Source organism: Vulpes vulpes, chromosome 7 (assembly GCF_048418805.1).
Source record: "Vulpes vulpes isolate BD-2025 chromosome 7, VulVul3, whole genome shotgun sequence".
NCBI lineage: Eukaryota > Metazoa > Chordata > Mammalia > Carnivora > Canidae > Vulpes > Vulpes vulpes.
Genome location: NC_132786.1, coordinates 105,769,338 through 105,796,183, shown reverse-complemented (window position 1 = coordinate 105,796,183; position 26,846 = coordinate 105,769,338). Strand labels below are relative to the sequence as shown.

Here is a 26,846-nt window from a genome sequence, read left to right as displayed (position 1 = left end):
CTCTTTTTTTTTAAGTTTAACTCTAATTTGACTAGTATAACTTTTACTTCTAGTAGCTTTTATGCAAATCTGTGGTTTACCTACGCTGGGGTTGAAAGGTACTAGCAAGCACTTAGCTATTGCATTGAAACAAATGTTTGATCAAATCCTTTTGACAAATAAACATTACTAAAAATGGGTAGGAGAGTCTAACCTAACTACATGTCATCATCTGAAGACACTGTTTTTTTTTTTTTCTTTCTTGAGGGATTCCCATTCTAGCTCAACTGGATGCAATCTGGGAATAAAGTAGTAGCCTATACTGAATTTGTAGGGTGATTTGTAAATAATTATTCTCCTCAATTTCAGTTATTTGCATTAATACTTCCTTAATGTAGGGAATTAAAAGTTGACTGGTTTTTGAATCTGAAATTCCCTTTTCCAGCTCATTTATCTTTGATGTTCTAGCTTTTATATATTCCTAGCTTTAATAGTTAGAAGCAACTTAGTGAAGAATAGTAGGAGGCTCACAGTCTTGCGCCCCTTCTTTTCACCAATGTTGGAGAAAAGTGGTAAACCATCATCGGAGTACTAGGTGGTCTCAGTGGTGTTTGAAGTGCACCCAGGTCTTTGACCAGGGTTACAGCACCTGTGGTAGAGTATGTAAATACTTCTGGCACCACCTCCCACAGTGGGGGGGTAGCCTGTGTACTTGTTGGAAGATTATTGGCTTGTGATACCAAGTTTTTCTTTTTACTGAGGCTGCTAGGAAATCAGAGCTAGATTTTGGCACCTAGCAATAATCATCATCCTTTTCAAGCCTTCCCTGTTTCTGTATGGTTTCCATTCTCACTTGTAGTTTTAGTTTGTCACATACTTACTTAGTCATTACTGTCTAGTAGGCACTGGGAATACATGGTGAACATGAAGGACCCACTCTCTTTCTTCTTAGCACTTACAGTCCATGTGTTTGTATCATAAACTATCACAGAATCCTTTTTGGAAATAAGGATACGAATCATAACTCTGGATTCCTAGGGCCATCAGGTTTTCTTACCACTTCTCTGTTTAAAAAAATCTTCTATGTAACTTTTATTCCTCGTTCCTTTATTTTCATTGTCTTTGCTTTTTTTCCCTTCAAAATTTTTTAATGAAATGAGTACACTTGTCCGCCTTTTCTTCTTAACTTTTGTATTTCCTAGTAAGACCATGTCTAAATGTTTTAAGATTTTAATGTGTATTTGCATATGCACACTTTTAAAAACAAAAATGGGATTGGTTTTTGCAACTTATTTTTTCACTTAATGTAATTTAATGTGTCTTGATATAGAAAAGATTTATTTTATACTTTTTAATTATTATAAAGCATTCCATTAACTGGACAGACTTCTGCTATTATAGAAAGGCTACCCTGAATATTCTGGGACATAGATCTTTTCATGTATGTACAGTATACATGAATTTATCAGTAAGAGAATTCTTTTTTTTTTTTTTTTAAGATTTATTTTTATTCATGAGAGACACAGAGAGAAAGGCAGAGACACAGGCAGAGGGAGAAGCAGGCTCCCTGGAGAGAGCCTGATGTGGGACTAGATCCTGGAACTCCAGGATTCCCGCCGCACCCCACCCCCCGCCAAAGGCAGATGCTCACTGCTGAGTCACCCCCAGGCATCCCAGTAAGAGAAATTCTAAGAAATGGAATTACTGGGTCAAAGAGTTTGTGTATTTTAAATTTTGATTGATATTGCTAGGTTTTTCACCAAAGTTAAATCTTCCATTAACAGTATAGGAACCTATTTATTAATACTCTTGTCAACACTGTCTTTATATTTTTTTTTCCTAGTCTGATAGTTAAAAAATGGCATAAGGGTTTTAATTTTCTTTCTTTCATTTTTTAAAAATTCCAAGTTATGAGTTTGAGCATTTTATTATTATTATTATTAAAGATTTTATTTATTTATTCATGAGACAGAGAGAGAGAGGCAGAGACATAGGCAGAGGGAGAAGCAGGCTGCATGAGAAGAGTGTGATGCGGAACTTGATCCCAGAATCCTGGGGTTGCCATTTGAGCCAAAGGTGAATCCTCAACCATTGAGCCATCCAGGTTCTCCTTAGTTTGAGCATTTTAATAATGTTTCCTGGCCATTTATTTTTGTTTTTGTTTTTTTGTTCCAGTAATTGTTTCTTCCTATCCTTTGGACATGTTTTTATTGGATTCATTCCTTCGGTGGATATTTGTTGAGTACTTAGGATTTGCTGGGCACTGTGCTAGGCATTGATCTTTTCTAATTGATATGTATTAGTGTCAAATGCTTATTCATTTATTCAACAAATATTTATTGACTATCTACTATGTACTAAGTACTAGTCTAGGCCTGGGAATAAATCAGAGAGAAAACATACTCCCTCATATACCCATACCCACATTTATACTCCTGCTCTTATATTTTACAGAGTGTGAGTATATATGGGGAAATAGATATCTTGCAAATATTTGTGGCCAGTTTGTCATTTCTTCTTTATTAATTTTGTTTATAGTACTTTTTGAAATATAGAAATTTTGAATTCTGGGATCCCTGGGTGGCGCAGCGGTTTGGCGCCTGCCTTTGGCTCAGGGCGCGATCCTGGAGACCCGGGATCGAATCCCACGTCAGGCTCCCGGTGCATGGAGCCTGCTTCTCCCTCTGCCTATGTCTCTGCCTCTCTCTCTCTCTCTCTCTCTCTGTATGACTACATAAATTAAAAAAAAAAAAAAAAAAGAAATTTTGAATTCTTCTATCACTGAATTTGTCAGTCTTACTTTTTATGATTTCCGACTTTTATGTCCTGTTTGTCTCTCCAAGATTATAAAATTTTAAAAAAGATTTACACATTTTTCTTTTGCTTAATGATTTCATTTTTTAAAATTAAATTTTTGATTCATTTAGGATTTATTATGGTGGAGGGAAGCAGGGTAAAGATATAGATTACTTTTTCTTTAAATCAATCTAGTGGGCAGCCCTGGTGGCTCAGCAGTTTAGAGCCTTCTTTGGCCCAGGGGATGATCCTGGGGACCCGGGACTCTTTTAATTTCATACACTCAATTCCCATGTGTATTTGGGTCTATTCTGAGCTCTCCATACTCTTCTATTGATATCTCCTTGTTGATTTTTCCTTAAGTAGGACATTTTTACTTTCTGTTGCTTTATTTTCCTGTCTATCCTACCTGGGAAAGGTAGGTAGTCTTTCATTGGTCTTTTTTCCCCTCTCAGAATTTTCCAGTTTACTTTTGCTTGTTTATTGTTCTAAATAGACATGAGAGTCATTTTATCATGTTTCTCGCAAAACATTCTATTAATATCTTGATTGAGATTACACTGGGTTCATGGATTAATTTATAGAAAATTGGTATATTTACGAGACCAAGTCTAAGAGTAAGATTTACTCATTTTTGATATCTTTTATATCTCTTACTAGGATTTTCAAGTTTTCTTCTTGTATATCCTAAGCATTCCTTGTACAGTTTATTCCAAAGTCCTTTTATCTTTACTGTTGTTGGTATACATGGAGGCCTTTCTTTTTCTTTTTTAGCATTCCAACTATTCTTGTTCATAAATATGAAAAGTATTGATTTCTACATATTAATTTGAACTCAACTTCCTTTTTGAATTTTCTTATGTTTTTGGTAGTTTTTCAGTTGGCTGTCTTGGGTTTTCCAGTTCTAAAAATGATCATTTTGCCTCAGGTTTTCTAAATTTAGATCTCTTATTTCTTGCTTTACTACTTACATTGGGTGATACTACCAGAATAATTTTGAATAATAGTAGTAATAAGTGTGCCTGTCATGTTCCTGTTATTAATGAGAATGCTTTAATGAATTTGATCATAAACACAATGGTAGCTTTTGGTTTAAGGGAGATTAAGGATATATCCCATGATTCTTAATTTTAATGTGTGTTTTCATTCGTTTCCTCAACAAATATTTAAGATTTTTTGGTATGGATCTGATACTCCATTGACACTAGAAAGTGAGTAATCAGAATAGAAACCATCCCTGCCCTAATGAAATTCATAATCTAGTTGAGGGGAGACAGATACTAATTTTACCACAAAAAGCTATACAGTATTTTTGTTACTGTGATGCAGTGGGATAAGATGGGCTAAAGGATTCTGTAGATGGGGAGATTTTTCCTAGAGGTCAGGAAGGTCTTATTGGACAAAGTAACCATTGATTTGTGACCTTCAAGAGGGAATGAACTAACTAGGCACAGGAGAAGAATGTTCCAAACAGAGGGTGGTACATTTGAAGGGAAGTGTGGTGTTGGATGAGGCTAAAGAGTTGGGCTGGCCTATCAAGCTCCTTTTAGTCATGCTACTCATTTTGTTCTTTATACTAAGAACAGTGGGAAGCCTTGATTGAATATTTTAAGCAGGGAGGCAGGATAATCACATCTGGATTTTCTGTAAGAGGGTAAAAGGGTAAAAGCTGGGAGACTAACTGGGAGTCTGTTGGAATAGGCCAACCATGTGAGGATGGTACCTTGAGCTAGAGTCATGGCTTTAGGAAATGTGGTAACATGATAGTGTGTTCAGTTGTTTTCCTCAAAGTACTTTAGATTTAGGAACTAAAAATCAACCTGTGAAATTCACTAAGAATAATTCCTGCCTTGGATGGAACCAAGTAGAGGCACAGCTTTTGGGATAAGAAATATCCAAGTTGGTCCCAATAGGTTTTTAAATTGTTTTTATCCTTGTCCTCCATTTCTTCTCTTTTCTCTTTTTGTTTCCTGACTAAACATCCAGTCCCTTTTCATCATATTCTGTTCTTTATTCTTCAACATCCTTTCATCCAGCAAACATTCATTGAGCAACTCCTGTGTTTCCTGTACTCTGCTGAGTGCTGGGAAAGAGATGAATGGGCCCTCAAGGTCATCATCATGTATTAGATGAGGCAGATGCATATTCATAAAGCAACACATGGTACTAAATGTAACATACACAATGTTCAAAATGAAGTTATTGATCTATTTAGGGCATCTCATGATTGACTTTTTTGGTATGGATCTGATACTATTCAGATCTATCTGATACTATTCAGATACTATCAGACCTATTCAGGTGAGGTCTAAATTACATTTTTTTTTTTAATTTTTATTTATTTATGATAGGCACACAGTGAGAGAGAGAGAGAGGCAGAGACACAGGCAGAGGGAGAAGCAGGCTCCATGCACCGGGAGCCCGATGTGGGATTCGATCCCGGGTCTCCAGGATCGCGCCCTGGGCCAAAGGCAGGCGCCAAACCCCTGCGCCACCCAGGGATCCCTAAATTACATTTTAAAAGGTAAATAGAGATTTGCCAAGGGGAGAAGAGGAGGCCTATTTTCAGGCCACAGGAATACAGCATATGCAGGGATGCAGAAACCTGAAGCAGCACAATGTTTTTACTGAACTCTGGCAGTTGGATATTTCTGGATTTTGAAGTTTCTGGTTGTAAAGGAAGGGAGAAGTGGCAAGAAATGAGATGAGCCAGATTGGCAAGACACAGGAAGTCTCTTTCAGAATTACTGTATTCAGAAAAGCATTTATGTAGATTGGAGCAGGGGTAGGTAGGAAAGGATAGCATGAGAAATTATGGTAGCAGTATATTTCATTTTGGGAAGCCCATGACTCCATTTAGAAAATGTCCCTTTTTCAGGACTCCTGGGTGGCTCAGTGGTTGAGCATCTGCCTTCGGCCTGGGGCGTGATCCCAAGGTCCTGGGTTCGAGTCCTGCATCGGGCTCATTGTGGGTCTCCTGCTTCTCCCTCTGCCTATGCCTCTGTGTCTCTCTGTGTGTCTCTCATGAATAAATAAAATATTAAAAAAAAAAAGAAAGAAAATGCCCCTTTTTCTAGGCTAACAAGCCAGTTGTTAGCCTAAATTTCAGAAGGCAAATTTAGTTGTACTTTTTAGAAAAATACTATCTTTGTAAATGCTTTACATTGTGTCCTAGGCAAATGCTTGCAGATAATAAAAACTAAATGATGAAATCACCTGTGTTGTTCACTGGAGACAGAACTTGCAGTGGACTCAGCTATGAGGGCTCACGTCCTCACTAACTTAAAATTTACTTCCAAGGAGAGACTTGAGATTTGTTGAAAAGTTTTTAAATGAAAATTGCGACTTGTACTCAGTTAATAGAATTTATATTGTGTGTCTGTTTAAAAAAGCTGAAAGCTAAGCTTAACATTAAATATTAAAGTCTTAAAAAAATAAATATTGAAGTCTTAGATGAGACCATCTGATACCAAAATATGATGGTGTTATCATTTAAGCCCCTTAAAAAAAAAAAAAACTAATGTGGTTCTCTTGCAGTATTAGAATCTTTCCTGAGATGTTTTCTGCCCCACTAACCATTTCTCTGTTCCTTGAGGGAGGTATTTAGGGATTGAAACCACCAGGCTACCTCACTGAAAGCTGGAAATATAATTTTACTTAGCCATTCCTGGTAGTATGCTCTCAATGTGATAAGAAAGTGCTTTTCTAATTCCAGGTGCTAATATTATGACCAGACTTTGAAGAAAGTGATATTTCTAGTTTATAGAATTAAGTGAGATCCTTATCTAGGACTCTGAAGGAATTAACAGATACCTTCAGAACACTATACAGCTGAGGTGTAGATAGAGGTAGGGCTCTAAAGGATCAGATGGGTAGTGGCTAAGTAATAGCAGATGTTCCTTTTAAAATCTATCAGTCAGATGTCTGTGAAGTACTGTGTGTGTTTTTGGCTGACTTCGTTCTGTGGGAAACCTTTATATTTGCACTTTATGCTTCTGAAAGAATCAAGAAGAAACTATTCAGATGATTTAGAAATTTGGAGACCAGTATTTTTTGCTTTGAAGGGTGGACAGGATTACATAGGAAGGAAATTCTGATTAACTATTGGGGCAGCAAAGTATGTAATTACAGTATGAAAGCAAATTGGGTATAGTAAAAAGAGCACTTATATTAGGAGTCTGAAGACAGATTTGAGTTCATTGTTCCCACTATCTGTTATGTGGCTTTGGGTAACTTATTTGATTTCTCTGACTTTTTTAGGCATAACTACAAGTGGTTAGAATCTTAGTACTGATACTATGTGTCGATTATTTTGAGGCTTAAATAATATGTAAGACAAAAACTGCCATTGATCTGTAAAAAGATGGCCATTGAATCTCCTGTGTGAGCATAGTCCTTACTGTAATGCCATTTTTAAGGCTTTTGCTTTTTGTGAAAATCACATAGTAGAATTTCTATCTTTCCTTTTTTTTTTCTCACCAAAAAACCTTCAGGGTTGACTTTGCCAGAATGTTCTAACATAATCAGAGGGGAAAAATATACATTACTATTTGGGAATGTTGAAACCATATCAGAACTCTGATTCGCAAAACAGGACTTTTAGAGCTTTGAGAAGAGTCTGTGTGATGTGATGAAGGATCATGGGATTTGGATTCAAAACTCAAGTTTAAGTTGCTTACTAGTTGTATAGACTTGGGCAAGTTCATTCATTTCCAGAAATGAACCATAGAGAAAACTGCTGTCATAACTGTCTTCAGTTTAATTTATATTCAGGAGCATATTTCCCAAGACTATTACAATACGGTGATTGTCTTACACATTACATGGTTGAGTTCCAGTTTTCTCTTAGTTTCTGTAATAAATTGGAGGCAGTGGAGTTCAGAGCTAGTTTCCCTGATGCAAACTGGCCATATGATCTTGAGAAGTTATTTAACATCTCTGTTCCTCAGTTTCTTCATTTGTAAAATGGACATTATTAGTAATATCTACTTCATAGGTTTGCCTTTAGAGAAAGGTATTTGATCCATTGTATGTACTCAGTGGTGTTAATTAGTCCTATTATTAAGATCACTGTTGGAATTATTAAGGTAAAAAAATGAAGTTCTCAGTTGATAAAAATTTGAGACTCTAGCAGAGTAGTTCAAGGATGAGTCTTGGTTACTGATTTTCTACTTTGTATATAAAGATTTGGAAAAAATGTTTATTCACCGAAGGGGAGGAAAAAATATTTTTTTCCTTCTATTCCCCTGATTCTTTTGTCAGTAAATGAGACTGACAAAGGACAGATTAACAAGAGAAAAGCATACAAGTTTACTTAATATAAGTTTTATGTAATAGGGAGTCTTCATATGGAGGAAGACATCCACCTTTGCCAGTGGTTAAAGCTGTTTTTGGACCAAGGTTGATGAAGAGTAGTAGAAAGTGGGAAAATAGATAGGACAAAGGGTATCAGGTGAGGATAGTAAACTGGGGGAAGCTTTGCAGGGCCTGTTCATTGGGATCCCCCTGAGTCCCTCTGTCTTTGGAGATAAGGTTGTTCCTTTCCTCTAGGTATAGGGAGGGTACCTCTCACTTGAGGGTCTTATGATCTACTTCAAGGGAGAAAGGGAAGGTCAGAGAGTTGTTTCTGCATCTGCAGTTTCTCAAATTTCATAATATGGCAAGGCGCCATATTTTAGGAGAGTGTGTTTTGAATCCTGTCACCACCATAAAAATTAAACAATTAAAATAAATCTTAGGTTTCTCCTAATTAAAGTATAAGCTTTTTAGTGATGTCTAAATGTAATAGACATATGCTTGACTTACACTTTTTTGTTAATTTGCATTTATAAGTAGAAATATAATTGCAGATAAAAACATTTCATTAGATAAAAACACATTTTCAGTATTGCCTTATTTCCTAATATTGCCATTCCTACATTAAAAAAAGTCTTACTGTGAGATAGGTATTATTTCTTAAAAATATGAATGGTTCCTAATTTGTTTTTGTTTTTTTTAAGATTTTACTTATTTATTTGACAGAGAGCATAAGCAGGGGGGAGTGGCAGACCGAGGGAGAGGGAGAAGCAGCCTTCTTGAAAAGTGGGGAGCCCAATGCAGGACTTGATCCCAGGACCCTGGGATCATGCATGACCTGAGCTGCAGACAGACATTTAACCAACTGAGTCACCCAGGTGCCCTGATAAGCAATTTTTAAAAACTATTGATTTTAGGAGTGTACGGAAGGGCAAGCGTAAAGATACCACACTTTTTCCTGTTTGATCAAGAACAGGATAAAAAAGTAAAAATAAGTAGAGAATATAACAAAATATACTTTTAGAGTGTTGATTCCTTGGATATAATTGAAGAACTGTTAGTGATTTCTATAAGCAAAATTAAGGAAATATAAATTAGTAAATTATCAGATCATAAGATGATTTTGTGGTATATTTGACTATACTATATATTTATATGTATTTAAAATACCATGGGGGCGCATGGGTGGCTCAGTTGGTTAAGTGTCCAGTTCTTAATTTTGGTTGGGGTCATGATCTAGGGGTCCTTGTTCTTGAACCCCATGTTGGGCTCTGCCCTCAGCAGGGAGTCTGCTTAAGGATTCCTTTTCTCCCGTTCCCTTTGCCTTGCCTCCTACTTGTGTGCTCTCTCTCAAAATAAATGACTTTAAAAAATACTATGTATGTATGCTAATGCAAAAATACTGCATATATATATACACACACACAGTACTATATATATATAATTATTATTATTATTATTATTATTATTATTATTATTATTTTAAACAACATTTCTTGCCTTGGACCTCCTTCCCTTATTTATTTCCAGATTTGTTTAGGAAATTAAGCAAACCAAAAAATAAAAATTAAAAAAAAAAAAAACCCAGCTAAAACCAGTAATCTTCCCTTCCTTGTATTATGGACTTTAAACCTGAAATAGGTTTCAAATTTAGCTTTTGCCTGGCCAGCTGTCTTCATTCTTTCACTTTTGCAATCTGCAGTGAATTACTATTTTCAGAATAAAGATTCTAAACATTCCTGTGCTAGAAACATTCCTTGGGGAATGGAATCCAAATATCATTCTTTACCCTGTAGTACCTGTTTTTGCTAAATTTGTGTTGGTGTTTGTATCATTGCATGATTCATAAGCAAACATTTAGTTGGATTCTTTTCCTCCTAAGCTGAATTTAGAAATGGTTAATTGCCTTGAGTACTCATATCCCATATAATCTCCAAATTATTTGTTGGCTCAGATGAGTTATTAAAAGAGAAAGAAATTTAATTGAAGGAGGCGGTGAAGAGGACACGTGGGGAGGAGGGAGGAACAGGCAGGGAGTGCATGGCTTGGGAGGGGCACATGGGAGTGGGAATTGTAGACAAGGCAGGGAGCCATCAGCATGAACTTTACCTGAAATTTCTTGTCACTTCTCTTTTTATTTAAAAGTGAGTATTAGTAAAAGTACTACTATGGCATTTTTCTCCTAATAATTCATTTTTTTTGGTCCAGTATAACTTGTTATACCAGGTATTCCTTTCCATCATTAAGATTTAAATTTCCTATTTCTGGTAGTAAAATCATCTCTGTCAAGTGCAGGGAGGCTGCAGCTTTAATACCACTTCATGTCTGATAAGAAGCTTTTCTTTTGTAATTAATTTTCCCCTGTGCTCTTTGTGGAGAACAGTAGCCCACTGCAGAGAGGTTAGAATACCGTGGACTTTGGCTGTTCAGCTTAATGATACAAGGGAATAGCAAAGCAAGAATAAATGAGGTACTTTTTGGTGAGCAAAAATGTGAACTGACTGTCAGTGTGAGATTGGTTCTAGGAGCAGTTAGCCAGCAGTAATAGGGCACACTTGAGTAATTGAATTTGCATAACAAGGCCTGCTGAAGAGATCTGACAGGCATAGAGATTTGTCTAGCTAGAGAGCTCCAGATGGACGTGACCATGCAGCAGCTGGGTGGCACGTTGCTCAGCATGGACAGCACCGCCCAGACTGGCAGCTGGACCCTGGCGACTGCAGGGCTGTGGCAGGCCAGCTGGTGGCTTCTGACAGCCAGTGGCCCTGTTAGAGAGCCTTTTCATAATGGCCTGTCAGGGTACTGGACCTGCAGGGACTGGCAGGAGAATGTCACAAGTCACCAGCGAGGGTTGTTAAGCTAAAGAAATCTGTCCCAGGAAAGTAGAGGTGGTCACTGTTACATCCACAAAGCTAACACTTCCCAGAGTGATGCCCTTCCTTTTCAAAGACTGTAGGCTTTTTTTTTTTTTTTTTAACACATTTGCTCTAGACTGTAGTCATTCTGGATTACGTTGCATTCTTAAAACCTTGAAACCGAGTTGGCCACCTTCCTGAGAGTTCATGTTGACCATTAGTTAAAATGAAAAACAATATTACTTTGCATGTTTTCCCTTTTTCATATTTGTCATAAGGGCATATTTGTTTTCTAGGAAATCAGTGATAATTTAATAATTTATCTTGGATTTATTGCTCATAAGCAAAAATGACCTGTTTAAAGAATTAACTACAAAGAAAGTAAGTGAACTGGTATGAAGTCAGTGTGTCTAGGTGGACTGCATTTATGTGGAGGAATTATATAACCACTCATCTTCTCAGATGAGAATAAACGGGAAGAAGGCCAGCTTTATGCTTCTATTAAAAAGTTTACATCTGTGTTCTTAAATTGAGAATTTTGCTGTCTTATAACATTCCTACTCTAAAAAATCATGTAACTAGACAATACAGCTTTTTAAGGATAGGAAAACTACTTAGAAGCATTTTCTAGTAAATTGAGAAACTTGGTGTTACAAGCCCTAAGCTTACGTTTAGTGCAACCAAATTCTGGTGAAACAAAGTAGTTCATACTAGAGCAACTTGGACTTTATGACATTAAGAACAGTCTAGAAGAGTTACCATTTTTAATCTTCAAATTGGCGATGATACAAAAGTCTGTTTTTAATAAAGGTAGGGGAAATATGTAGCTGCATAGACAGCTATTGGGGATGTAAATTATTTCAGCCAGTTCAGAGAACAGTCTGGCTATATGCATCAAAAGCTTTGAAACATGTATATAAATAATTAACTCCTCTAGTAATTCCACTTTCTAGACTTTATCCCCACAAATTAAGAGTGTGTATAAAGATTTAGCTATCTGAATGTTCTTTTAGCATTGTTGAGAACACTGGTTGTCAGTATGCTCTCACGAACCTCATGTGTTCTCTGGCTCTCATGTGTTCCCATGGACCTCCAGGGAGGCCATGAGGTCAACATTATTTTCATAATAATGCTAATATTACTCACAGTGCAAATGGAATGGTGAGTAAAACTATAAGCCCTTAGCATGAATCAAGACATTGTGTGTTCTTCATTGTGTCACACATGTAGTTTCGCTTAAGAAGGTCTTTGATGAAGCAATAAAATGTACTAATTTTATTAAATCTTGACTTTTGCATACATGTGTTTTTTTAATTTTTGTGTGATGAAATGGAAAGTATGCATATAACACTTCTGCCACAGTAGGTACTGTGGTTGTCTTGAGGAAAAGTGCTTTTGTGATCGACTTCCCTGCTGAAGTATCTACTTTTTTGTGGAACACCATTTTTATTTATGACAAGACATTTTATAGAAAAAGAACAAAGAGCCTGTTACTTCAAGGAAAGCAACTGATAAAAGTATTTGTTGCCAATGATAAAATTGAATCTTTTAGCAAAAATTAGAATTTTTAAAAATTTGTATCTGATGCTATGAGCCTGACAGCTTCCTAATGGCAAAGACTTATGATGACATTTGTTGTACTATTAAGGAATGTGCTATATAAAGAATTCCTAATATGTGATATTAGGAATTTGGAAGATCTGCATAACTCACTGAACCACTGTTTTCCAAAAGACCATTGTATGATGTTGCAGAATTACACCTGAGTAAAAGATGCATTCAAAGTGCAAAATAGATCTTAATGTAACAGACTGAAAAAAGTTCGTTGAAAACAATTTTAGATTACACATGTGCAATTGGTCTTTAATAAACCACCACGTGACAAGTTTGGGTTTAATATCAAAGGTAATCACAATTGTCTGAAAACATTATTAAAATAATCTTCCATTGCTTGCTTCGGCAGCACATATACTAAAATTGGAACGATACAGAGAAGATTAGCATGGCCCCTGTGCAAGGATGATATAAAATAATCTTCCATTTGCCAACTATATACCCATATGAAATCAGCTTTTCCTTTATATATTTTAACCAAAAACAACGTAAATCTGCCTTTGTATTCAAGCTGGTATGAAAATCTAGCGGTTTTCTATTAAGCCAGCATTAAAGAGATTTGCAAAATTGTCAGACAAGGATACTCTTCTCAGTAAATATTCTTTTTTGGGGGGGAAAAGCTTATTTTTCATGAAAGCATGTAACATATAGTGAGTTTATTATTTTTGAGTAAATTAAGGAATATTTTAAAATTTTCTTAGTTTTAATTTCTAATATTATAAATACTGACAGATGTAATCCACATAAGCAAAAGCTTTGGGGTCCTCAGTATGTAAGACCAAAAAGTTTAAGAACCATTGATGTAAAATAATGATGACTTGGAAAAACCTGATGCCCAGGAGGAGGGAATTAATAATCAGGATTTAAATTACATAATATGAATCAAAATGATAAATATTTGACATGAAAATGTTTTATGGTGTTTTGTTAGGAAAAGGAGGTTGTGAGACAATAACACAATATGATTCAATTTTTGTAAAAAAAATATAAACTGTGTTTATTACAAATGTATTCTCTGACACTAAGGTATTAAGTAGTTTTCTCTGGGGAGAGAAGATAGAAAAAGTTTTAAAAATGTTATTCTAAGAGTGTTAGGGCTGCATCATGGATACTGTTTCCTCCTGGCTCTTGATAAAGGCATCTTTTTTTTCTAAGATTTTATTTTTGAGTGATCTCTATACCTATCATGGGGCTTGAACTTACAGCCCTGAGATCGAGTTGCATGTTCTACTGACAGAGCCAGCCAAGTGCCCCAAAGACATCTTGTTCTTTACTAGTTTTGTGATGTTGTCTAAGTTATCTAAATTGAAAATTTTCTCCCTTATTTTAAAAATTGGGACAATAATAGCCACCTGTTAGGCTTGTTGAAAGAATTGAGTTGTCATATTCCTGGGATATAATAGTTGATCAGTATTTATGCTTCTTCTAACATCTGTCTTAGCTCTAAGATTCTGTATGCCAGCCATGTATCTGTGACATTCAATGGCTAATAAAGCTGCTCTTGAAATCAAAATAAAGGTCCTTTGAAAACAAGAGCATTTATCATGTGAATATCATTTTATTTTGGTGAAAAAGAGTTTTATGGAATAATGTCTGTAATTTAGAAAGTGAACAGCATCATACACCTGCCTTTGGTAGAGATAGGTAAAGGAGAGTTATTTTTTCATGAACTATAATTACATAATAAGTCCCCAGCCAGGTACTGTTACAAAGTAGCTGAATGCTTTACAGACATTATCTCATTTGATTCTCACTTATAATCCTGTGATGTAAGTAGTATTTTCCCTAACCCCCCTTATTTTGTTTATGTAGAAGAGATTGAACAAAGACGCTAAGGAACATGTCTTAGCTATTTGTGGAGGTAGAGCAAATTCAAACCGAAGCCTGGCTGACTCTTAAAGTTTGTGCGTTTTACACATGTAATATACTATGTCCGATTAAAGAGAAATGAAAACTACCAGATGAGCACAGGGAATGGCTAGCTTAGCTCCTCACTCTGGCAGAGCAGCTGGATGGATTCTGAGGTAGGGAAAAGACTGGATTAAAGTTCATAAATTCTGACATCCCTGGGATTTAAAGATTCATTCCTCAGTGTTCAGTTAAATTAAAATAACGTATATAGGGGTACCTGTGTGGTTCAATCGGTTAAGCAGCTGCCTTCAGCTCAGGTTATGATCTTGGGGTCCTGGGATCGAGCCCTGCATTGGGCTCCCTGCTCAGTAGGGATTCTGCTTTTTTTCCCCTCTCCCTCTGCCTCTATTCCTGCTTGTGCTCTTTCTCTCTCTCTGGCAAATAAGTAAATAAAATCTTTTTTTAAGAAAAAGATTTTATTTATTTATTTATGAAACATACACAGAGAGAGGCAGAGACATAGGCAGAGGGAGAAGCAGGCCCCCTGCAGGGAGCCCAATGTGGAACTCCATCCCAGGCCCCCAGGATCATGCCCTGAGCTGAGGCAGATGCTCAACCACTGAGACACCCAGGTGTCCCAAATAAATAAATAAAATCTTTTAAAAAAATAACGTTTATAAAACAGTGCCTGGTACATCATAATCATTCAGGAAGTGGAAGTGAATTACTATTAACTCTATGACCAAGCCAGAAACTCCTGGAGCCATGTGAGTTTTGTTTTTGATTTTTAGAAAGATACCAACCTTATATTTACCATATATATTATGTAACATCCCTAGTAGAATCCAGGACAGCCCCTTGTAATCAGACACATTTATTATTTCTGCAGTGAAATAATTGAATATTCAAACTAAGTGAATAAATGGAGACTGTAAATAACCTCACCTCAGTTCAGGTGAGATTTTGCTGTAAAATGAGTGAAGAATATGTCTTTTACTTTTAGAGGTTTTTATATATCAATTGTAAGAAACAGATTATGGACTCATAAGGCATACAGTGATGTTTCAAAGAGAATAAAGAAGCATGGATTACCTACCATTTGAGGAACAGATAGTCAAATGATAGTTCTGTTCAAAAGAGACTCTGAGGGCACCTGGGTGGCTCAGTCAGTTAGGTGTCTGCCTTCAGCTCAGGTCAGGATCCCAGGGTCCTGGGAGATGAGCCCTCCATTGGGCTCCCTGCTGTGTGGAAGCCTGCTTCTCCCTCTCTCTGCCTGCTGCTCCCCCTGCTTATGTGCATTCCCTCTCTCTGTCAAATTTTTTAAAAATCCTAAACATTCTTTCTAAAAAAAGAGAGAAAGAGATTGCCTCTAAATCCTAAATCCTAGCAGTAAGTATTTTTGACCCCTAATCTCAAACACTAATTGTATCCAAAGAGAGGAAACAAGTACCTTTCATCTCTCAAATGCACTTCACTAAAAATAAAGTTGGAGACAAAGTCAAGTACTGTATTTCTTCTAGAGGATTTGCCTTTATCAAGGAAACCATGAAAGGCCAAATCTGTTTGAATTGGTCTGTCTCCAGATTTCTATTTATAATAGAATCTCCTTTCTTTTTTATGAAAGTAGAAAAATGATATTCAGGTATTCGTCTTTAAATGCTGAAAGACCCGCAAATACTAAATTGTCCTGAAATATAAAAGAAACTATGATTTTAGGCTATGTTTGGTCATTCCTGAACAAAAGTAATCAAGCTACCTTTTGTAAAAGGAAAAGAATTGAGTATTTTAAAAGAAGGGAATTTCGGGTGTTAAAAGGATAAGCAGTATAGTTAATGACAGTGCCCAAGGAGTGAGAACTGAAGCAGAATAATAAAACAGTGTCTTCATTTATCCCTGTCCTCATGTCTCCACTTCCTTTCCTATCAGTTTATGTTCCGTGGTCTATGATTATACATAAACAGCTCTCTTTTGTTCCTCTTTCCTCCTATTGAATTAGACCCATCCCTGAGCAAATCCAGCTATTCATTTGCCCTATACCTGCCCTTGAGTAGCTGAACATGGTGGAGTTAAATGGATGACCATGTTGGCCTGGTTTCTCTTGTAAATTAATGATCACTGATCTCAAGTGGATCATTAAGACTGCTTGACAGTCCATTCACTCCTTCCATTACCTAAACAATATTTCATACCTTCTCTTCTCTCTTTCAGCCGCTAGTAACCCTCCCCAATGTCAGCTGACGATCTTCCTTCTTACTTTCGGAGAGAAGATAGACAGTTATGAAAGAACTTCCATAGGATCCTATGACCACATCTACTAACCTACATATACTCTGCCTTTCTGTTCCTGGATGAACCAACAGGGGTTTATCTGAAGCTAACCTCTTTACTTCCATTCTGATTTCTACCTCTCTTGCTTTCTCCCCACCTAAATGAGAGTCTCAAAGAATTGTTTCTAATATGCAATTTGAGTTGATAACGACTCTACTAGAATATAAGCGCCACAAGAGTAGAGATTTGTTCTGTTTTGTTCACTGCCATATCAGTGCCTACATCAGAACCTAACATAGTAGACACCCAAACTTGGGTTGAATTGAGAGATGAGTGAGTGGATGCATGAATCTTTCTAAAAAGAAAAGATCCAAATTACAGTATAAACTCTGAAGAGCACAAAACACACCTAATCAATCATTTTTACCAAACATTTTGGTAAATACATTTTACCGATTTAGTGGCTAAAAGCTCACCAGAAATTTGTTTTAAAGGGTTTTCTATGGAATCCCTACAAATATGCTTATCTGAAAGTTTTTCCTAGAATTTTTAGGCAGATCATTCTAGTTATCTAGATAGTTTTTAGTTCCTAGGAGCTGAGATTCTTTCTGATTCTAAGTGCTCAAGCTTTTCTTTTCAGATGGCTTTCATTGGTGGCAGTTTCACAAATGAGTGGATCTGTACAAATCCCAAGGTTCTTTTTACCCAACAGTGCTGCTCAGAAGACCTGGGTGTGAATACCTGCTCTCTCACTTTTTCTTATCTATTAAGGAGGCAAGGGATGATGATTCTTAGAGTGAGTTATATCTGTTGTGGTCTTACTATAATCGATTGCATTCCGTTCATTAAAATCAGGGGAAGAATTTATTTTCTTGACACCTCTGTTTCATGTAAAGTCATTGGAAAAACAACCACATATATTCTAATTTGGTTTTATCACTTCTTACCAAACCCTAGATATATGACCATTCAAATAGACTTCTGTGTATTTTGAAAGTTTACATGTGCAATATATTCGTGGTGTCGTTTTAGAATGGAAGTAAACATTATAGATTTACATAAGCTGTAACTCAGTAGCTTGGAAAGTGTCATAGAAACAGTCTGTGAGCCTTACTTCCAGGTTTCTTTACTAATGTGAGTCAGATAATAGTAGGATAAAAATACCTAGCCTCTTTTTTTGGTGGTTGAGTTTTTATTTGTAAAACAACCCTCAGATGGAACTCAGCTAGGTAATTTCCATACATAATGCCCTGGTAGATACCCTAGAACAAATACCATTAGTGTGGTTACTCATTTACTTGGGAAGCTATTGCCAGGGAAAACTTAGAGCTACTAGGGACAGAAAGCATATATATATTATACCTGATTGTTAAAATGGAGATACAGGGTAACTCAGCAATATAATAATGTAAACTAATGAAGAATTATTCAGTTTATAAAAATTTAACTCAGAAGTTTTTAATAAAGTGTCTTTTATTCATCAGAGTACAAGGATTTATCTACATTGGTCTTAAGGTCAGAATTTTTCCTTCTTCACCCCCTGCCTAAAGACAGTAAAAACAGAATTCATGGAACATTTCTAAATAATCAGCATATAGGGTAAAAGCTCACCAGAAATTTGGTTTAAAGAGTTTTATAGGTGGAGCAGTGCTTTGCTATCTAATTAATTATTCTGTTTCTAATTTCAATTTATAGGCTCTCCCCCCAGCCTCCTAAACTTTCTTTTGGCTAATGCATTCATCCACACCCAAGTACTTTTAATAAATCTCCTGAGAACAGGGACATCTTCCTATGTAACTCCAAGACTATTATCACATCCAAGAAATTTGACATTGATTCAGTGTCATCTAATAAAGAGCCAATATTCATATTTTCTCAATTATCCTCCAAATACGTGGGCTTTTTTTCTTTTCTTTGATCTAGTGTCTAATAGCATTATGTTTCGTTGTCATATGTCTACAGCCTTCTTTAATCTAGAGCAGTTCCAATACTCGCCATTAAAAAAAAAAAAAGTCTTCCATGATGTTGACAGTTTGGAGTCCAGATCAATTATCTTAAAATTTTCCTCATTCTGGATTTATTGGGTTGTTTCCTTAATATTGGTCTCAGGGTAAACTCTTGGTTACCATAGAAAGCCTGATATAAATGAAATTTTTACAAGCTTGGCATTCATTTATAGAGAATCTTGACTTGTTCTGTTGTCAGATGCTTTTCTTAGAGGCCCAGCCTTTAAACCTGGCACAAAGAAGCAGAAGTTGGTTTACTTTTTGTAGATGCTGAAAACCTAGCTTATTGTAATGAGGAATATTTGGTTCCATTTTTAGTGAAGATCAGCTGTCCATTGTGTAATATTACTAATGTGTTTTCCTGAAACCCAATCATAGGATATGCTTTTCTCTTACCTTTTGGAATCTGAAAATAACAGCATTAAATAACCTCTTCTGAAATTTCACATTTTCAGGTTTACCTACAGGTAAAAATGGCTCATTGTGCACTGGGTGTTTTTCTGTATGTTGGTAAATTGAACACCAATAAAAATTAATTTAAAAAAATAAATTAAAAAAAATGGCTCATTGTGTAAAGCAGAAACAGACTGAACTACAATTACACTGAGAAAAAGGAATCTTTCATACCAACATTCTTATACCTGTGCTCATGGAAGGAAATAATGACATTTCAAAATCTCTGTTTTTAGATCCTTCTGATCTGGTTGTTTTTGAAACTTGTATATCAGAAGTAAATTTAACAGTGAGCTTTGTAACCAAAATTATATCTTATTCTAACCCCAGTTAATGCTGTCTGTTTAAAAAGATAAAGCAACTATTTTAAATGACACAATGAACTTACAAAATCGTGTATTTCCAAAAAGATGTTTCCTTAGTTGTAACCAATGTATATATCTTCAGTTCTACCTTTTCAGAGTCTTACCAACTCTCATTTAGCAAAATTTGCATAGGGAAAATATTTTAACTTAAAGATTTGGCTTTTATATTGTCATACTAAAGAACAGTAGATGTTAGTAACAGTAAGGAGTAAGTTTTTTTTCTTTCTTTCTTTCTTTTTTTTTTTTTGAGGTCAGCAGTGTTTATATTAATCAGGTGGACATTTCTTGCTGGTGGGTCATGAACTGTTGATAATAGCATTAAATGGTGATTCGGTTCTTACAGAAGGTATAACTCATTATCCAGCTACTATCTTAAATCATCACAGGAAACAACTGGCTCCCCACACCCACGTGTTCTGTAGAAATAGTACATGAAGTTTGTTTCTTTTGTTTACATCTTAAATTTATTGGAGGCTTAATTACATCATCTAAGGAAGCTACAGCATTGCCACTACTTCAGAGACCCAGGATCAATACCATGACTGATTTGGGGGGATGAAGATATATACATGTAATTCTTTCAATACTATACCCAAAGTCATCTTTTCATAATGTGAGGCTTTCTGAAACTTTGTTTTAATAATGAATATACCTGGGTAGCAAGTAATAAAGTCAGATATATTTATAGAATTGTAAGTTGGGTTTAACTTAAAGCATTACTATAGGCATTTAAATACTTTAAAAATATAATCATCCTAAGGGAGAGATGATGTTTGGAAAGTTTGCTTTGTGCTATAGAAGTAGATCTCTTGAGAAGTGTCATCATTAATTTAAAAAAAAAAAAAAGGCCTCCGAGAAAAATTTAAGAAATAAGCTAGATTTTTTTTTAATTTTTACTTTTTTACAGTACTAGTCAATTGCCTTTTAACATAAACCTCAATAGTCTGGTATTCAGTGACCTGAAATTACCAGTATGTTTGAATTTTAAATTAAAACATGTTTTCAGCATGTCCCATGTGTGTATAGGCAGTGAATAGATAGTAGTATGAGTGTCATGTTAAGTTTGACCTAGCTTCTAATTAGAATGAATGAAGTTCATTCTATTATTATCTAATACAGTTTCTAAGTATTAATAAAATACTCCAAACACCCAGGTCAGAGTCCTACACATAGGGGTTCAGTCACCATTTGTTAATGAATGTGTGGAAACAAGAAAGGTGTTTTTCTTTTTTTTTACCACTTTGTCACACGGAATGCATTTTAAAAAGAGAATGAGTGAAAGCAGTATTTTCCTTTATAGGGAAAAAGAATATTAACATTTCAGAGTAACAGCCTTATTTAGGTAAATAGGTTTTTGGAATGTATCCTGGCTGACTCTTTAAAAGAAACAATATAGCAGTAGAAAATTATGGGCCACTAGAGGTCACTGTTTAGTAATCAACTTTTAATGAACCAGAACAGTCAGGAAAGCCAATAAATTACAGTGTGGATTTTTCTAATTATGAATTCATATTTAATCATTCAATGACAAGTTAACTGTGACAGTGGTTCTATGTATTTTGCATATGTGGTTATGCTAATAAACTATTATATTTCTCAGATGCTGGTCCTCCATCATTAGAGTGGTACACTGCTGAAAGCTTTGTTATCTAGTCCTAATGACTAATTATGAGACATAATTAACTTTGTTACCACCTCCACCCCTTTCATGGGCCAAAAGTTGTTTTAAAAATAAAGTTTCACTGTAAAGGAAAATTACATTTACATGATCGTAGATGTAATGGTTCTGGTCCATTCCTCCCTTGCTCCCTGGTCTGAAGTCTTCATATTTGTTTTTGGTTTCTCTTGCTCCCATCCCTGCTCTTCACTCTGTTTCACCTGGTTTCTTTCCTTCCTCCTTTGGGTCCCTTTTCCACTTCGGTGTGAGTCAGCTACTTTGTTTCCTCAGTGACCTAATGTTTCTTTGCAAGCTTCCCAGCCTTGATTCAGAGAGCAGTAGAATGTGCCTCTTACTGGGTATCTTAAAGGAGTCCCAGAGCAGACGACTTGGGCCGAGCCAGGCAGTAAAAGGGAAGATCAGATGCATGCAAGCAAGTGTGCTACCCTTATTCGGGCTGCCGCCACCGCTGCTGTGAGCAGATGGCTCTCCTCAGCCTGTCCAGTGTGGAATCCATTCAGGAAAAGGCACATTTCCCTACTCATGTGATAACAATTTGTTTTCTTCCTTAAAGGCTAGGCTGGTTGCCCAAGAGGAGGCCTCCGAAACAAAAAATTGGAAAATTTGGACACGTGCACATGTGTTTCCTCTCCTTGCAGGCAATACCACATTCTGCTCAGAGAGCAGGTACATCAGCATGTTGCTGTTCAGGCTTCCTCTGCTTCTTATTGCCTTCACGACCCCTGTGGCCAGTGTGCTTATATCCACCATTCTGGGATTTGCTTCTCTCTGCATCAGGCATGTAGCTGAGCTCAGTCTTTTCAGCCTGCCCTTTCACACCCTCCAGTCTGAATCTGACTGAATTTTCTATTCTTTTTTTTTTTTTTTTTTTTTTTTTTTACTACTTTTCTCCACAGGCCTTTTCTTCTAGGATTTTACTTATTCATTTAATTTTTTTTTTTTAAGATTTTACTTATTTATTTGAGAGAGAGTGAGAGTAGGGGTGGGCCACTCAGGTAGAGGGAGAAAGAGTCCCAAGCAGGCTCCGTGCTGAGTGCAGGGCCCGGTGCAGGGCTCCATCCTACCCCCCTGAGATCATGACCTGAGCCGAAATCAAGAGTCAGATGCTTAACCAACTAAGCTACCCAGCTGCCCCTCTACTAGGATTTTTTTAAAGATATTATTTATTTACCAATGAAAGACAGAGAGAAGCAGAGACATAGGTAGAGGGAGAAGCAGGCTCCATGCAGGGAGCCTGATGTGGGACTCGATCCCAGGTCTCCAAGATCACGCCCTGGGCTGAAGGCAGATGCTCAACTGTGGAGCTACCCAGGCATCCCTCTACTAGGATTTTAATCTAATATTTTTATCTTGCAAACTCGGCCCAAATGGATGCTACCTCCTATAATTTCCTCTTTGGGGAGAAGTGATCCTTCCTGTGAACTGCTATTAAATGTAAAGCACTTAACCATCCTGCCTTGTGTTATAATGACGTATATATGTGTGATCTCTCCTCATCATACTGTATATCTATTAAGTCCAGGGATTCTTGGCAAATAAATTAAAAATACTAAAATTCCCAACCAAAAGACCCTTTTGGTAGGGCGTCAAGATTTATAATTTTATGCTGGGAAAATTTATTTATTTATTCATTTATTTATTTATTTAAGATTTTATTTATTCATGAGACAGAGAGAGAGGGGCAGAGACACAGGCAGAGGGAGAAGCAGGCTCCATGCAGGGACCCTGATGTGGAACTCAATCCCAGGACTCCAGGATCATGCCCTGGGCCAGTGGCAGGCACTAAACCGCTGAGGCACCCAGGGATCCCTATGCTGGGAAAATTTAAAATAATTTTATAATGCTAAGGTTTGTGAGTTGTGGGTTATCCTTTGTTGGAAATTTTTTTCACAAAATATAGACCTTTGTCCATTAAAATGAGTTCTGTCTGAACACCTACAAACTAAGAGTCAACTTGCTTTTCCTGATTACCTGCATTGTAATACCACTGGGACTACGAGAGTTCTTTTTTTTGCTTATAAATGCTACAAATTCCTTGCGTTTCTATAAAAATAAGAAATGTGGAAGATATGTGGATTCTAAACTTGAACTGTTTTTTTCAATGATTATTTCCAGTGAATGTAGTATATAAATTCCATATTTTTAGAGCATATCCTGGAGGCTTAATAAGTAAAAAGTTTCACATGCCTAAACCTATGTATGCACTTTATTTTAATAGAAAGTGATTTGCAGGGGTTTTGTTTGTTTATAAATCAAACGTGGAGAGTCATCAGTTCGAATTTGAATGTGCCTTTCCTTTGCAACAACATCTAATATATTTAGGTCCCTATTTTCAACCCCAAATATATTCAGTCCAGAGTATTCTGGAATTATGATGCTATTAATATCACATCGCTGCAGGTAATGATTTAGATAGAGATCCATCTTGGGATCCTAGTCCTTCTTGCCCCTTCAGAAAACCTCACTACTTCCCCCTCTTCTTCCTTCTAAGCTGAGGGATGTAGAATTTCCTGTGGGAACTCACATCTTCCAAAATTTCAACTGTGTCATCCCAGTAGAGTTTTCCTAATTCTGTATTTCTATCATAGACTTTTCTACTTTGTAGAGATGCATTTTTATCTCTTGAATCCCTTAAGTCAAACTCATTCTCTAAGTCAAACTCCTCTTTTCTATAAAACTAGTTCTTCTCTTGATTCTCTTATTATAACATACCAAAGTTTCAAATTTTCTGATCTTTTAGGTTCAGACTCTGAGAACAGCACTGTTCTCTTTTGTTCAGGAGAAATATAACACAAGCCACATGGGTCATTTTAAATTACTAGTAGCAGCATTGAAATGTAATAAGAAACACAGTTGAACGCCATTTTGTTATTCTTTTTCTGTTATTATGTAATTAAAGACTTTATTTTTAAGTATTCGCTCCACCTAGTTTGGGGCTCAAACTCAATCACGAGATCAAGATTTGCATGCTTCACCAACTGTGCCAGCCAGTCACCACAACATCATTATAATAATATATTTTGTGTAACCTAATATAAATACAATTGTATAATTTCCTTGTGTAATCAATATAAAAATTATTGAGATATTTTACATCCATTTTTTCATAATAAGTCTTTGAAATCTGGTGTGTATTTTATACCTAAAGCACATCTCATTTTGAACTAAGTGTATTTCAAATTCTCAACAGTCACATGTGGCTAATAGCTACTATCCTGGATACTACACAGCCTTTAGATCGTTGTTATGTATATTTCTCATCAGCCAGTGGCATGTTGTGGATCTTCATTGTCAAAGTTCTTCAGTGCTTGCATGGAAATTTACAGGTTTGTCCTCCTTTCCTTTCTTCCATCCTTTTATTCCTATTGTGAGGATTGTTTATATAAACAATATATAAACAAATAATATATATGTTACACATAAATTGCTCTGTTACAGTAGGTCATAGTCCTTACTTTTAGGAATTGACACTCTAGTAAGTGAGGTAGATATGGAAAAAGATACTGTATTACAGTGCAGATTGATAATTGCTGTAAGAGAGGTATAAATGAGTGCCATGATAAATTGATGTTATAGTTTGAGTTATTTATATTTATTGGATTGACTTCTAGGCCAGTTGCTTTCCTGAAGAGCCTGGTAGGTATTTACCATGCATTATGGAGTTGAGTAAGGACGTTCCAAGAAAAAGAGATCATTTTTGAGGATTGGAATTGGAAAAGGGCATGGCATATTTGAAGATCAAGTTAGAGTCAGTATATCTGGAGTTTTAATTGTTCCAAATTCAGCTACTTTTTTCTTTTCTTTTCTTTTCTTTTCTTTTCTTTTCTTTTCTTTTCTTTTCTTTTCTTTTTTTCTTTTCTTTTCTTTTCTTCTCTTTTCTTTCCCTTTCTTTCTGAATGGAAGGTAGGTACAGAGGAAAAGAGAGGATCTCAAGCAGGCTCCACATCCAGTGCGGAGCTTGTTTCGGGGCTTGATCCCACAACCCTGGATCATGACCTGAGCAAAAATCAAGAGTCTGACACCTAAGCCAATGGGCCACCTAGGCACCCCTGTTTACTGTTTTCTAAATAAATCCCATACTTTTATGCTTTTATGTATTTGCTTTCACAGTTCACTTCACCTGGAATTTCTTTCTGTGCCCCAAGTCATTCCCTACCCCAGTATATCATGATCTTAATCATCTTTAATGGCCCATATTGATCTGATCTTTTTAGTAAAGTTTTGCCTACTCATTTTTCCTAGTTTCAGTCCACAAATGCTTGTAAGGTTTTCCTCCTTTGAATTTTGAATACTTTTTATGGCAGTTAATTTTCTTAGTATTAAAGTTAATTTTTCTAGTGAAATAACTCTTGTTTGGATCACAAAACAATTTGAACAGGAATCCTGTCTTAATTATTTTTTATATCCAAAAGAGCTAAGAATGGGTTGAAGATATATATAGAAGATATAGAAGATATTCAGTAAATACTTGATTTGTGTATAGTAAATATTTTTTATGAGAGGTTTCAAACAAGCAAAACTAAGTAAAGCATAAAATTAAAGAGATCTAGAGATTCCCAGTACTTAATGTTTCCTTTTAGATTACTTTCACGGAAAGTAGTCATAAACTTGATTAACTACTATATCTAGTTAGACGGAATTTCTTGATTTCACTTGTAAAAGTAGATGCCATAAAAGCAACATTGTGTTGTAAATTTTTAGTGTAATACAGGTACTAATGGTAAAGATGAAACCTGTTTTATTATCAGAATAGAGTTAAAGATATCCTGGCATAAAAAATAAGATGGAAATCAATCTTTCCTTTGACATTTAAGGACCCATTTTGTTTCTTTACATAACCATCTACCTCTTCAGGCAGTATAGTGGATTAGGTATGTTAAAATGTCCTCCTGTCATAAAGCACCCAGGTGCTGGATAAATTACAACAAGCATACTTTAAATGCATTTCAGATTCCTTGAAAAATAAGGGAAATCCTCAATGACTAAACAATTGAATAGTAACTTGAAATCAGAGTGAGGAACTGAGAAGCTCCGGGGACAATGTTGATTCCAAGAACCAGGGGTTGAGGTTGTTAATATTCATGGGCCAAGAATCATATGAGTTTAATGGGAAACTAGGCCTTGTGCTCACACAAAATAAGAAAGCTGATCCCTGCATCCCTCTCCTCACCTCCACAAAGCCAAAATACCCAGAGGCTATTCCCTCAGGGAAAGGGGTGGTCTGCTGATAAAGGGGATTAACTGGTAAATCTGTCTATGCTGATTATAGGTCATAGAAAATAAAATCTATCAGTCTCCCCTGATTTTTTGTAATTTTGTAATTTTGATTCTTATGGGTGTAGAGTTTAGATTTAAACAGTGCACCCAATTGGGAAAACACTCAACCAATATATTTAAGGGCTTTTTTTTTTTAAAGTAGCCTCGAACCCACAACTCTGAGGTCAAGACCTGAGCTGAGATCAAGAGTCAGATACTCAACCTACTGACCCACCTAGGCACCCCAGATTTAAGGGCTTTTGAATTGGTAAGGCTGGCAGGGCCTGTCATCTATAAAAAGAATAAAAATTCTTTCTGGAGAAAATCATCTTAATCCAGGATTCTCAAATATTAAGCACAGTAGATATGAGCTGACCAAAGAAAGAAAAAGAAAACCCAGACTCATAGGAGGATAAGTCACCAGAGTCAA

The 26,846-nt window shown here is 36.0% G+C and overlaps 1 protein-coding gene and 1 non-coding gene across 2 annotated transcripts in view; both read left to right on the top strand.

The window, feature by feature from the left end:
• Positions 1-26,846, top strand: part of HIBADH (3-hydroxyisobutyrate dehydrogenase) — a 108,652-nt gene that overhangs the window by 41,142 nt on the left and 40,664 nt on the right. The window lies entirely within an intron of this gene.
• On the top strand, positions 12,873-12,979 carry LOC112915893 (U6 spliceosomal RNA). Its single transcript, XR_003234182.1, has one exon. It is a non-coding gene; the product is annotated as a U6 spliceosomal RNA (small nuclear RNA).